Source organism: Ixodes scapularis, unplaced genomic scaffold, assembly GCF_016920785.2.
Source record: "Ixodes scapularis isolate PalLabHiFi unplaced genomic scaffold, ASM1692078v2 PGA_scaffold0__279_contigs__length_252992795, whole genome shotgun sequence".
NCBI lineage: Eukaryota > Metazoa > Arthropoda > Arachnida > Ixodida > Ixodidae > Ixodes > Ixodes scapularis.
The window spans coordinates 110,092,631-110,106,211 of record NW_024609835.1 but is presented as its reverse complement, the minus strand read 5'-3'; the positions used below and the strand labels follow the sequence as shown (position 1 = coordinate 110,106,211).

Sequence of the window (13,581 nt, the reverse complement as noted above, 5' to 3'; positions counted from 1 at the left end):
AGAAGAAAATTGCAAAATGTTTCCTTGTGTAGAAAGTGACGCGAGGAGTAGGTTGGTGTTGATTAGAAAAACGCCGAAGAAATGTGGATACTTAATCTGATTGATCGGCAGGCAGCAAGGCTTTAGATAATATTCAATGCAATCGGTTAATGTAAAATAGTCACGGTGACAATGAACTTTTTTTTTGTTCCGATCTTCGTGTCATTTTCGTTTGTTTCTTTTGGTTTTTTCAGCGCACATTTTATTTTTAAAGGCTGCAAACATAATCAGCATAGTGAGAATAACAGTGCACGAACAACTTTCTATTCTGTTACAAAGCCGATCTGTCTACACCGTCGGCTTTTTTCCACCTTTATTGGCAGGTGCATAAAAAAATGGGAAGACGGATGAAGTATATTTTACTCGGTGTAAGCGGGAAAAGGTCAGGTATACCTCATACTTAGTGACAGCTCATAAGCGCGGGGCGTGGCGAGTTCCAAGCATCGATTATTATCACTCCGCAGCCCATGACACTATGCCACTAACCGATAAGAAGGCCGAAGAACCAATCACGAAGTTGTGCGCATAATGAGCCTTGCCCGGCCTTTCGTCCGCTGTCTGCGACAATAGACTAACTTGACTCTCTGTCGTCACGCCACTGCGGTGGCGCTGCTGTCGGCACTGCGCATGCGCAGAAGTTTCACCCCTCCCGAGTTTGGTTTTTGCGCAGGTGCATTACCCATGCCCGGTGTGGGCTAACGCGAGCTTGCTTGGAAACAGTGCGTTAGTGTATACAACGACGTATGAGTCTGTGACGCGGTGCTATAAAGCGGTGTATATAGTGATCTTAGCTTGGTTCTCGCACTTGTAATTTCAGCGCCTAACGTCAATAGATAAACAATTGCTAGTTTAAGTTCAGATATGTGAAAGTGAGCGGCCAATAGAAAAATAAAAAACGAGGCACGCAGTGGACACGCTAGTTCACGCCTATGATAAACCTCAGTCGTAGCTTTAATAGTGACCATGGTCAGTCGGCTAAAATGGTCTTCATCAAGCATTAAAAACATGAAAACAAAAAACCATACTGGCGATGATCATGTGGCCAGGAAGAATAGATCCGTTCAACGGAAAATTGTCAAGCTTCTTTCTCTTTCTTTCTCTCGTCTTTGCTTTATTTCTTGCAGCTTTCTCTAGGGCTTTATTCAATCCATGTAACGTACAACGGACACTGCAAAGACGTCCACAGTTCGTGGCTTCCTAAAGTACAACAGGTCAGGAAATCACCCTGGGCCATGGTGGGACACCACCCCGAGCTCATGTATTATTCACCATAAAAAAAGGAGGTAAAATTTGCCCTGTTAGCCCTAGAGCTAACAGGACAAATTTTACCTCCTTTTTTTATGGCAGGTGGAACAGAGACATTGCTAGGATGCAGACACAAACTGCTGCCTCTTCGGTCGCCGGGTTTGGTTACTCTGGAAGAGCGCAGTTAGGGATGACTGAGTCGGAGAATGTCCCGAACTTTGGTTTCGTCTTATAGTTTAACTACAATTAACAAAAAAGTGACGAAAGAACATAGCCACGCCGTAGTGAAAGGGTTACGTTCAAAGCTAGGCTACTCTAAACGGGCAGGTAGGAGAGACAAAAATGCATAATTATTGTAGAGCTAGGAAAACAAGTCCAAGAGTAAGACTAAAACATACGCAGTTTTTAATTATCTAGTGTCCGTAATGTAGCGTAACTCATGTAGCACACTAAATTTGACCCATGTGAGTCTTGGTGAATAATACATGAGCTCGGGGTGGTGTCCCACCATGGCCCAGGGTGATTTCCTGACCTGTTGTACTTTAGGAAGCCACGAACTGTGGACGTCTTTGCAGTGTCCGTTGTACGTTACATGGATTGAATAAAGTTTGATACTGTAATATCAGTTAGTATTGATCGGCACATCGAAAGGCAGGTGACTTTCTTAGTTTTAACAATGCTACCGAATTTCAGCGACGGCCAGGAAAAGAGCGAATAAGACGAAAGGCGCTGCATGTGCCGCGCGGTGTTTATGTTTGATATATTCTGTCACGAATTTTGTTAAAGTCAATTGTGCGTGTGTATATATGTATATGGAAGTGCAGTGAGTGCCATGAAGGTACATACACATAACCGTGCGTGTATTCGCGAAATATTGTTCAATAAATGTTTTTTTCTCGTATCTTTTGTATCGCTGTTCTATGAGGTTCGGCAATTATCTACATTACCCTAATTTTCGCGGTATTGTGGAGCCGATGTAGTTAAAAATATAATATTTGCTATAGCGTTAGAAATTGAAGCGGTGTAAATAGTTTCCTCGTTTATTACCTTAAAACAAGCCCGAGAATCTCTGGCGTTTTAGTTAATAGATTCAGCCGACAAACAGCCGTGGGTATTTGCCAGTGTAACAGTCGAGCCGTATAATTCGTTTTCTAAGATATGTTTTTAAAAGCTCTTACCACATTTTTATTGAAGTGATAGGTAGCTTATGAGCTATCATAAAAGTCATTATCACGAAAACATAATTACTAACATATCTATACATTAAAACTATAAAACTATAAATCCCCCTGTCAAGTTCCAAATGTGACTTAAAATTTAAAGAATAATAGTCAATTTATATATTCTCTGACAGAACGGCCATCATTTATGGGTAGCGACACACGACCGCGCTGAAGTTGGCCTTTGTCAGCTGCAGTGGCCATGTGTGTGCTGCTTGACGACTAATTACTGTCTATTGTCTTCTAGATCAGTGGTTCTCAATCATTAATGCTTCGCGGAGCCCTTGTGAATCGGCAGAGATGATATGGAGGACACCGTTCATGGTGAGGGGAAGGGAAACGTATAGGTGAATTATGATAATCATGTAATAAATAGACATAACTAAGGGCTAGTGTAAAGTAAGCTTCTCTCATTACACACGACACACGAGGAAGCTCACCAAAACATTCGAACGTTTCTTCTCAATCTGAAAAAAAAAAAAAAAAAATAGATATGTATATATATAATTGCCGGGCTTGACTGATGAGGGAGGGCTTCGCGGACCCCTTTTGAAAGCCATTGTTATAAATGAGTATATATATTTTTATGTAAAAATAAAAGGTGCATTGAAAACACGAACAAAGAAATGAAAGACGTTTACAATAACCTGTAACGCCAATTAGAGCGCAGCTGTTGAGGAGGAGGAGAGAAGGGTACTGAGGGGAGGGCGTACCCTTCCTCCCTCCTCCTCATCCTCCCTGCTACTCTTCCCCTTCTCCTTCCTCTTCATCCTCCTTGTCCTCCTCCTCCCCTCCTCCTCCTCCCTCCTCTCCTTCCATCCTCCCTCTCCCTCCTCTCCTCCTCATTCCTTCTCGCCTCCCCCTCCTCCTCCCCCTCCTCCTTCCCGCGCGTTGCATCATGGGAAATGTCCCATAATGCACCGCGTGGTTACGCCGACGGCGACGCCGACGACGACCCCAACAGCGACGGCGACGCCGCTCAAGCCGGAAACGGGCGCCTAAGAGCTGCGCTCTAAAAAAAACGCCGGTAAAATAAAACGTTATGCACAAAAACAAATTGACTAAAATAAGTAATTTTAGCGCACGCAAACACTACAACAATGGAACTTTGCTTCGTCTTTTTGTGCTCTAAATTGATTCGCATCTTTCACGGGCTTTAAAAAAAGATCGATAGTATTCGCACGTCCTCTCTGCTACATATAAATCGGAATTCAATACGCTTACACTGTCTTTTAACGTGCCTTGAGGAGGTTTCGGAGAACACCTAAACATGTCGATGACTCACTCTGCGGGCTCTAAGCATTCTAGAAATCCATAAATCATAAGGATGCGCGGCCGATTTCCTTTTAGAGCGCAGCTCTTAGGGGCCCGTTTCCAGCCTGAGCGGCGTCGGCGTCGCCGTCGGCGTCGGCGTCGGCGTAACCGCGCCCCTCCCTCTCCTCCTCCTCCCCCTCCTCCTCCCCTCCCCCTACTCCCCCTCCTCCTCCTCTCCCTCCTCCTCCTCCTCCCCTCATTTAGTATGGTCCGGGCGGGTCACGTGACCTCGGGGGGAGGGGGTCACATGACCCGTTTCCAGCCTGTGCGGCGTCGGCGTCGCCCCTCCTCCTCCTCCTCCCCCTCCGCTCCTCCTCCTCCCCCCTCCTCCCCCGCCCGATAAAGGTGGTAAAGGAGAGGGAGGGGGAGCAGGAGGGGAGGAGGACTAGCAGGCATGATCACGAGGGAGGAGGAGGAATATACTCTCCACTCCTCCTCCTCAAGAGCTGCGCTCCAATTCGGCGTTACAGGAAGTTGTAAACGGCTTTCTCTTTTTTTGAAACAGCTAACCACATGTGACCAATAAAGACGTGATATTTTGCTGGGATTGCATACGCTGGGGTGGTATTACAAAATGTTTAAGCTTCTTTTAGATGATAAAAGTAAATAAGAGTGGTCGGAAAATAAGTTTTTGTTTTTCGCTTGAGTGATGTGTCCGGTCGTCAGTTCTCGAGCGCTTGCTTGCTGGGTTGAATGGTATACCGGGCTGAAGGGCCAACAAGCCGCACACATTCGAGATATCACTCCGCGGTTCCGCCAGTCGGAAGCGCGATGATCTTTCTCTTGCTATTGGCTGACAGTGGTCCTGGTTTCGGGATATGTTCCTCCCATCGCCGGAGGTGACCTCGGTGCGCTGCAATCTTTGATTGTTTTTAATAAAGAATTCGGCCGCGTATCGTCATGAGGAATTTCTAGGATGCTTAAAGTCAGCGGAGTGAGTCATCGCCATATTTAGGCGATCTCAGAAACCTCCTCAGGGCACAATTAAGTATTACTTTAATTGAAACCCTCCATTACTTTTTTTTAAGTATAAACACGTTCTTTCCGCAAAAGAAACTGATTAGGAAATAGAATGGACGTGGTTATACAATACCGTGGAAAATTTAATCAAACGTGATTGTCGAAAAATGCAGGGCTCTGTCTTGGTTGGAAAGTGTCGCTGTAAGATGATGAGAGTGGTCTCTGCATTCTCCATTCAGAGAGCGTTGGAGAACTGCACCAAGAGCAAAGTCTGAAGCGTCGGTCATGAGGGACGTAAGGAAGTTTACCTTGGCGTATATGTCAGAAGAACGTTAGTGATTTGTCGCTTGATGAGTGCCGAATTGCCTGCTGCAACTTTAGTTTATGATTAGGGTGTCGTGTTTCTGAGGTTTTATTGTTCTTCAGATTCGGAGGCTGTTTTTTCGATGTTTATTTTTTCCCACATATTCGGTGTTTTTCGGTTGCAATATTCGGTGTCGGCCAAAAATGTGTGGCTTATCGCAGATTATGCTGAAAAAAACTGACTCCCCATCCTCCAGAGAACATGCTACGTGATCTGAATACTTGAAATTTGTTGCCGTATCAAAATACACAGGAAACGAGATAGGAGGGCCTCCGAAGAAATCGGCATTCTAGGACGGGCTGTTTCGAATAGAAACAAAATAAGAAGCTTTAGCTATAACATACTTCTCATGACACTTTTTCTTTTTTTCTTTTCTTTAAATTCGTAGACAAGTTACAACTGTTTTTTTTTTTTTCTTTTTGATGTTATCGGTATTTACCGAACATTTATGGTCTTTCGGGGATTTTCGATTTTCACCGAAAACGCGAAGCCCTATTCGTAATATGCCAGTTTGACTTCGTCTTTCCACCATCAGGAAAGCCTTTGGAAAGAAAAGTAACTTCCGCGTAGAAAGGCAGAAATCAAACGCAGAAATAAAAAAGATTCATTGCTTGATTCTTGGAAAATACGTTACCATAACCCTTGGAAACGCCACACACGTCCCCCTTTGGGAAACGCGAACGCTGACCACTTCATTTTTTTTTTTTTTTTTTTTTTGCTTCCTCTAACCTTTTGCAGCCTCTTTGGAGCCTCGTTACGGGGTCAGTGTTAGCGTTTCCCAAAGGGGGACGTGTTTGGCGTTTCCTAAAGGTGGAGCTAACGCATTGATGGATCCTCTTGTATTCTTTTTTTCACCCCTTCTCTGTACTCTGCCTGTCAGAGTGCGTCGACGTCCTTGGTTACGGTCAACCATATCCCTCGTGGAAAGAACCACATCCATACCACTCGTGGATGAAGCCGCATCCATATCACTCCTGGAGGGAACCGCATCCATTGTTTTAACTGCACACACACATATCACTGACGGCAGAGACGTCAGAGCGGCAACTGAGCACGCCCGCATTCCACTGCGCCGCGCCGCAGCACTTCCTAGATAACAAACCCGTAGTGCTGAATAAGCTGCAACAAAATTTTCAGTTGCCCTAGAAGGTTCCTGACTGGATAGAAGCGCCGAAGGACAGGGACAAGGTGAAGAAGGTAACAACACGGCGCTCCATGTCGTTACCTCCTTCACTTTGTCCCTGTCCCTCGGCGCTTCTATCCAATGCTGAATGAGATGGCGTCATCAGAGAAAGCCAACACTGGGTACAAATTGGACACGACGATAGCGTCAACGTTCGGCTCAAACTTGACTCAAAGCTGAGCGCTGACGCAGCATTCGTTTCCAATTTGTGTCCAGCGTTGGCCTTTTCTGATTAAGCAGCACTACGGCTTTGTTATTTAGGAGGTATTGCGCGGCGCCGCCTCCTCTCTCACTCCGCGCCAGCTGTGCCAACACATCCTGGATAAGAAAGCCAGCTGAACTTTCCCGCGTCACTAAAAAAGACCTCCTTTGGCCACAGATTGGACACGACTACGACGTCAGCTTTCGGCTAGGATTCGTGTCCAATCACTGAGAACATCACTCCTAGGCGAACGCTAACGCCGTAGTCGTGTCCAATCTGTTGCCTACGGTGGCCTGCTTTAGAAACGCAGGAAAATTCAGCGCTTAGGCTTTGTTACCTAGGAGTGATTGCCTGTGAGCGTGACTTCAACGAAAACTAAAGGGCTCCTTTTGATAAAACCCCGGTGGTGTCTGTCAGTTTGTCAGCGCCGGCGAGAGAGGGGAGGTTGACGCGTGCTGACGTTAAAGCTTCGGACCAATGAGAGCGCCACAAGCGTCACCTTCTCCCCTGCTTCTCCCCCTCTAGCCGGCGCTGACGAACGAGACACCGCTGGGTTTTCGTGAAAAGGGGTGCTCTAATGCCAACGCATTAAACACAATAAATTCCAGCAACTCGTCTGTCGTAGTAGGTGAAATAAAATTCATAATAATCGTAATTCAGTTGGATAAGAAAATAATGCTTGGAGAGCAGATATCTACCGGGTGATTCAAGGAGACGGAAGGCTCTTCAAATCGACTGGAAAATTCGGTTTCTTAACCTATCGCGCATTTACTTTGCGCAGCGTTGCCCACAGAAGGTGCATTTTTTTTTATAAAATTTGCAAAGAGCGAACTTACCTGAGGAAAAAGTAGAGAAAGAAAAAGGCTTAGCTCCTGTAGAAACGCAGCGACGCCACCGGTCTTCAAACAACACGGCGCCGCTCAGCAACTTTCTAATTGGAACCATATGTCTATTTCCCTAATTAAAAAGTTAATTAACAAATTTTAATTAATTATCTGGCTAATTGATATGTTTTTGGCAATCCCTGACGTCCGCCGTGGCTGGTAGTTTGTTCTATATATATATATATATATATATATCAGGGTGTCCAACCGGAACCGAACCGAACCGAAAACCGGAACCGAACCGGTATTTTTCCGGAACTGAACCCGAACCCGAACCGTTATATTGTTATCGCGATGAACCCGAACCGGAACTGAACCGGAAAAAAATAACGGTTACCGGCTCATGTCAAAACGGTTTGGCTACGCGCTGTTGACAATGAATGTGCTATCAATGCTATTTGTTTTTTAAGTGCCGTCAACTGACACACACCTCGCTTACATATTTTTCTTCTCCACTCAGTCTTAGGAATATAAACACTGCATCCATGAATCTTGACAAACGCTGCATCCATGAATCTTGACATAGGAACCAATATTGCGCTGTTCGCGGCTTGCAAGGAAGAACAAGAATTGGAAGGCTGTGCAAAAAAAAAAATCGCGTCACGGGATTTCATTTTTCTACAATCTCGTAAACCCTAAATGCTGCTGTGTGCTCATTTCATAACACGTTTCTAGAACGCGCAAGTTCTTGAAGCTTGCTTCCATCGGAATGAGAAAAGAAAAGGCTGTGGAGTTTGATAATAATGCATCCGGTTTCGTATAGGCACTTAGAAGCTAACATATTTGTGAGACAGCGAACTCTTCTATTTTAATATTTATCTTATTACGTCCTTCTGGCGTTGCGTTCGGTGAAGTGTTTTTCATATTCCGTATCTTGTTTAATGAAAACTTCTTTAAGGGTCTAATTTGAGTTACCAAAGGCTAGTTCAAATAAAGAAAGCTGTATTTTCTCCCCACTGTTACTTCAATTGCTTACACGCCGAGGTGGCGGGATAGTTAGCGAGTTCTACTTGTAAGTGGGTTTGTAAGGAGGTCGCGGATTTTACAGCTACTGCGTCGGACCCAATTAGATGAAGTCCGAATGCGTAAACCTCGGTGAGGTAACCTTTGAGTGCACATAAAGAAACCATTCCTGGTAGAAATCCCTGAGCCTTACACTACGATGTATCCCGTTTCGTATGTGCTGATTTCAGATGTTTTATTTATAATTTATTTCGATGTTGCAATTTGTCATTTATAATTTCCGAACCGGTTCGCGAACCGGTTCAGCGCCCCGAACCGGTTCGCGGATCGAATTAATCGAACCGGAACTGAACCGGAACAAAATTAATTTACCTGCTCCTGAACCGTAACCGAACCCGTATTTTTTTCGGTTCGACACACTGATATATATATATATATATATATATATATATATATATATATATATATTTATTTTTCAATTCAAATTGTTTTACAGCCAGGCCTTTCCGTCGTCCAATCGCAGCTGTGCTCCTCATTGCCCGTGGCAGGTTGTAAAGAGGCTAGCGCTGGGTTTAAAACCCCCACCCCCCTTTTTTCAAGAAACAAACCCTAGCAACAAATTACTTAGAGCATGGACAGAGCGGAAGAACAGCTCTTCCCCAGAAAGCAAAAAGTAAGATATAAAAGATCGCAACGCCGCGGTCAACACCACTGATGGTATACCTATAAAGTTTCGAACACATATTAGCTATTGGGATGGTTTTCTTAACCACTCTTTTCAACTGATTTTTTTTTCTTCCAAGAAGCTCTGTTTGCAACCAATACGGTAAACACTTGTTACATTTACCAGCATGTCTAAGAATTTAAGAGTTCGCCACTAGAAGCTGCTGGTCTATTCGGCTCAAGAATGCGGCCAATTTTCACTCGGCCAAAACTTTAATTTTTAATTCATTATAGTTTTAGGGTGTTCACGAAATATTTATTTATTTATTTATTTATTTATTTATTCATACTGCAAGCCATTTCAGGCCCAAACAGGGTGGGACAACAAGAAACCAACAAATGTGGTACACTGGAGGTCACAAAAAAAAAAATACACAAGTTCAAAGGGTGTATAGATAACACAACAATGGGGCCACTGATAGCGTATTGCGATAAGCGTGATAGAGCACATAAAAAATAAGGTAAAAACGCTAGTGACTCGTTGTATCTTAAAATCATGACTACAACATTACTTAAATTTAAAAAAAAATATGCAAGCGCGTTAGAAATGCGTTGGACATGCATCAACAAATTTTTCTACGGTCGTACATGCAACAATACCGTCAGGCAAAAAATTCCGTTCATCTACAGTTCTGGAAAAGAAAGAAAACTTGAACACATTGGATGACAATCTAAAGGGTCGAATGTGGTGCGAGTTGTTTATTCTACTGGAGTGCTTGAAGGGAGGGAGCAAATACATGGTAGGATCGATACCAGTTTGCCTGTTCGCAATATAGTACAAAAGTTTTAGCCTAGCTAACTTACGTCAGGCGCACAAAGGTTCTATGTTTGACAACGACCATATCTCGGTGATAGAATCCATCCTTTTGTACCTGCCGTACACAAATCGTAGACTCTGGTTTTGTATACGTTCGATTTTAGAAGAATCAACTTTGGTATAAGGATCCCATACTACAGTGGCGTACTCCAACATTTGTCTCATTAGGGTCTTATAAGTGGTTAGTCTAGTGGATGTTGGTGCCAGCTTTAGTTTTCTTCTAATGAAACAAAGTTTTCGGAAGGCAGCTGAGCATATATTATCTACATGCAAGCTCCAGCTAAGGCCAGGAGTGAGCGTTACACCCAGATATTTCACGGAGTCGACTTTGGAAACGGCGGAGCTATCAAAAAGGTACTCAAAACTTAGAGAGCTTTTTTTTCTTAGTGAAGGCGATCGCTACCGTTTTTTGTAAATTAAGTTTCATCTGCCATTTCTTGCACCATTCAGACACTGAACCCAGGGCGTTGTTGAGCATAATCTGGTCCTCGACACTCTCCACTTTTGTATACAGGACACAATCGTCAGCAAAACGCCTGATCTGGATTTTTTTATTGATATGCTTCACAATGTCATTTATGTAGACAAGAAATAATAACGGGCCTACGACTGATCCCTGGGCGACACCGGAAAAAACGTCAAGGGAGGGAGAACGGGAACCATTGATTTCAACATACTGCTTCCGGTTGTACAAATATCACTTTATCCACTGCACCAAGTCTTCACTAATACCAGTGTGGTGAAAGAGACAGGCAGGAGACGGACGTTCCAAAACAACGTTCCATTTCAGTGGTGTCTCGTCAGGAACTGCTCTTCGTGAGCCCGTGAGCGCGTGAGCGTATAGCTAGCGCGCGCGTCTTTTTCTCTTTTTCTAGTGCCGAGACTGGACTCGCTTGTCGGTGCCTCCAGTCCCTACAGATTTTTTTTTTTTCCAGTGCCGAGACTGGACTTGTTTGTCGGTGCGTCCAGTCCCTACAGATATTTTTCGCCGCGTATCCAACGAGACGTGGATTCGCCGCATGCCCGACGAGACGTCGAACGTCTGCGAGGTGACTCACGAGGGTGGGGGGCGCGGCCTCGTGTAGCTGCGACGACGATCTCCTCCAAACGTTGGCAGAGCTGCTCGATGTTGGCCTGGGGAGGCTGGCTGTTGGCGGCCGATCTAGAATCCCAGGCTGTTGGTTGCTGTGGAGCAGACATGTACAAATTACTCAAAAAAGGTAGTTAAGTTAAGTTACTGAGTATCGACGCCAAAAGTAATTGGAGTAGAGTAGAAATTACGCATTTGTAATAGTAATTGAGTAAACTACTAACTACTCTAAAAAAGTAGCGAGTTACTTTGAAGTTACTTTCAAAGTTACTTTTTTATATTTTGGTGGCAGCAAAATGAACAGCAGTTTTGATCAATGAAAAACCCTGCGAGCCTAAAATAAATGCAGTCTATTTATGGCTTGCGTTTTCGACAAAATAGTTTGTTCGCTCGCAGAAGCAATTGACTTTCAAAGTTCTTGATAGGAGAGTTTTCCTTTTTTCCTTCTAAAGACGTCTCCAGCCAAGCTAAATAGACGTTCCACCGACGAGCTAGATGGAACGGCAGCGTTGAATTTGAGAAACAGGCTGTGCAGGGTCAGGTAAGCGAGTGTCGGCATCTTAGGTGTCCATGACAAAACATTTGAGGTTTGCCTCAGGTAGCGGGTCTTTTATAACAAACTTTCGTACTTTTTTTTTTTTTCTTCGTCAAGTTGAGATTGTTGTGACTGGCCTCTCTTTATTCCGACGTCGCTCTGAGAGTACGCTGAGCGAGTGCACCAGACCGTCAAGGGTTCAAGTCTCGCGCCACGACGATGAGATCATCCGGACGACTGCGAGTCCCGTTGTACAGCTAGTGCTACGTTACTAAAAAAATAAAATTGTTTTGGTTTAACAGAAGATGAACCGAAGTATACGTCGCCGCTGACGCCGGGTCCAACAAAAGGATCTCCCAAGGGTAACTCGCAATCCTCGCCGGCGACTACAATACTCTGACGCGCCTGACACGCCTGACAAGTAAATCGTTTCTAACAAAGAGGAGATCTCCCAGGCATGGATGGTCGGAAGGACGCGAAGGATTACGTAAACAAGCATCATCCCTCGTATACAGTTGCAGCTGGAAGCGGGAACGTGCTCCCATGAACGGATTATCCGTGTCAGGGTTTGTGCGCGGGGGAGTACGGCTTTGCAAAGGCGTATGCGCTGACGCAAGGTGACCATGGGAACAGGCGCCCAGCTGCGAGGTCATTCCAATGGCGCCTCCAGTGGAACCTACCGCTTGAGTCAGAACTCACTAAAGACAGACAACACGAAAACAACAACTATCGGAATGTCCCCGTCTTTCACGGTTGCAGCTGAAAACGCGGCGCCTTCGTGCATTACCGGATTAGGTCAATGCCCGACCAAGGCTTGTTAAGCATCTCTTCCTGCGTTCGTGCGTGCCGGTGTTATGTTTTGGCTGCTCGTCGCCACCTTGGCCCAAGGACGCCTTCCTGAACAAGGGAATGCCACTTCATCTGCCGGCGTCTTATTCATTTCTGCGCTCAAATTTTCGTGATAGGCAAAATTAACACTATATAATTTCGAAAGTAGTTAGTAATTTGAGTAGAAGTTACCTGAAAAAAGTAGTTAAATTAAACTACTAATTACCCAAATCAAGTTGTAATTGAAAGTTACCAAGTTACTCGAAAAAGTAGTTAAACTACAGTAGTTTGAGTAGAGTAGTTGAACTACGTCCAAGTCTGCTGTGGAGCCACGGTAACACTGGCGACCGATTGAGTGGTCACCTCCATCACGGCGTCGGCCAACGCGGCAAGTCCGGTGAGCTCCAACGTTGTTGCTATTGCCAAAACCATCTGAACATTGGAAGGTAGCCTTTGCAAGAATAGCTCGCAGAGGAATACGTCGTCCAGATTGTTAGCGCGCTCTCCAAGAAGCTGGGTCATGCGTCGCAGCAACTGGCTTGGCCGCCGGTCCCCGAGCTCTTCCGCCGAGAGAAGCTGCTGCACGCGGGAGCGTTCCGAAATCTCGGTGCGCTGGAACAGAGCATTTTTTAGTTGGTCATACCACGGGTCATACGGTGTTGCTGGAGAAAGATTTGCCAGAACGTCGTAGACTTCGTCGGCGGCAGCTGGTGAAAGAGCCGAGACGACGTGGTGATACTTCCGACCTTGTGTGGTGACCCCTGCGAGGTGGAATTGTGATTCCGCTTGCAGGAACCAAACTCGCGGATTGCGGTCCCAGTACGGGGGAAGGCGAACTGCGGCTGCTGCAACAGTGGCTGGCGGCGGGTCCGAAGGCTCTCCTTGCTGCATTTCACCCGTTCTAGTTGGCGATCACGTCCGGGTCACCAAATGTGGTGAAAGAAACAGGCAGGAGACGGACGTTCCTAGGGTGCCTCAATGACCTTCTGTTTAGAGTGATGTCACCCTTTGTAGTACCCGATGCCAACAGCACGCGCTCACGGGGAAAAAAAAAGAAATCGACGAAAACAAAATGTCGCCAAAGCACAGTCAGCGCCACTGACGCGTGCAGGGACACGCTCTTTCACGCGCTTCTGAACAAAAAATAAATGTAAAAGTGGGAACAAAATGGCCAGATGTCTCCACCCTAAGCAAAGCGCACATGAAGGCACCCT

The 13,581-nt window shown here is 45.3% G+C and overlaps 1 pseudogene; it reads right to left on the bottom strand.

Moving 5' to 3' along the window:
* Positions 1-9,638: 9,638 nt before the first annotated feature.
* Positions 9,639-10,097, bottom strand: LOC120846150 (annotated as a pseudogene).
* Positions 10,098-13,581: the final 3,484 nt, after the last annotated feature.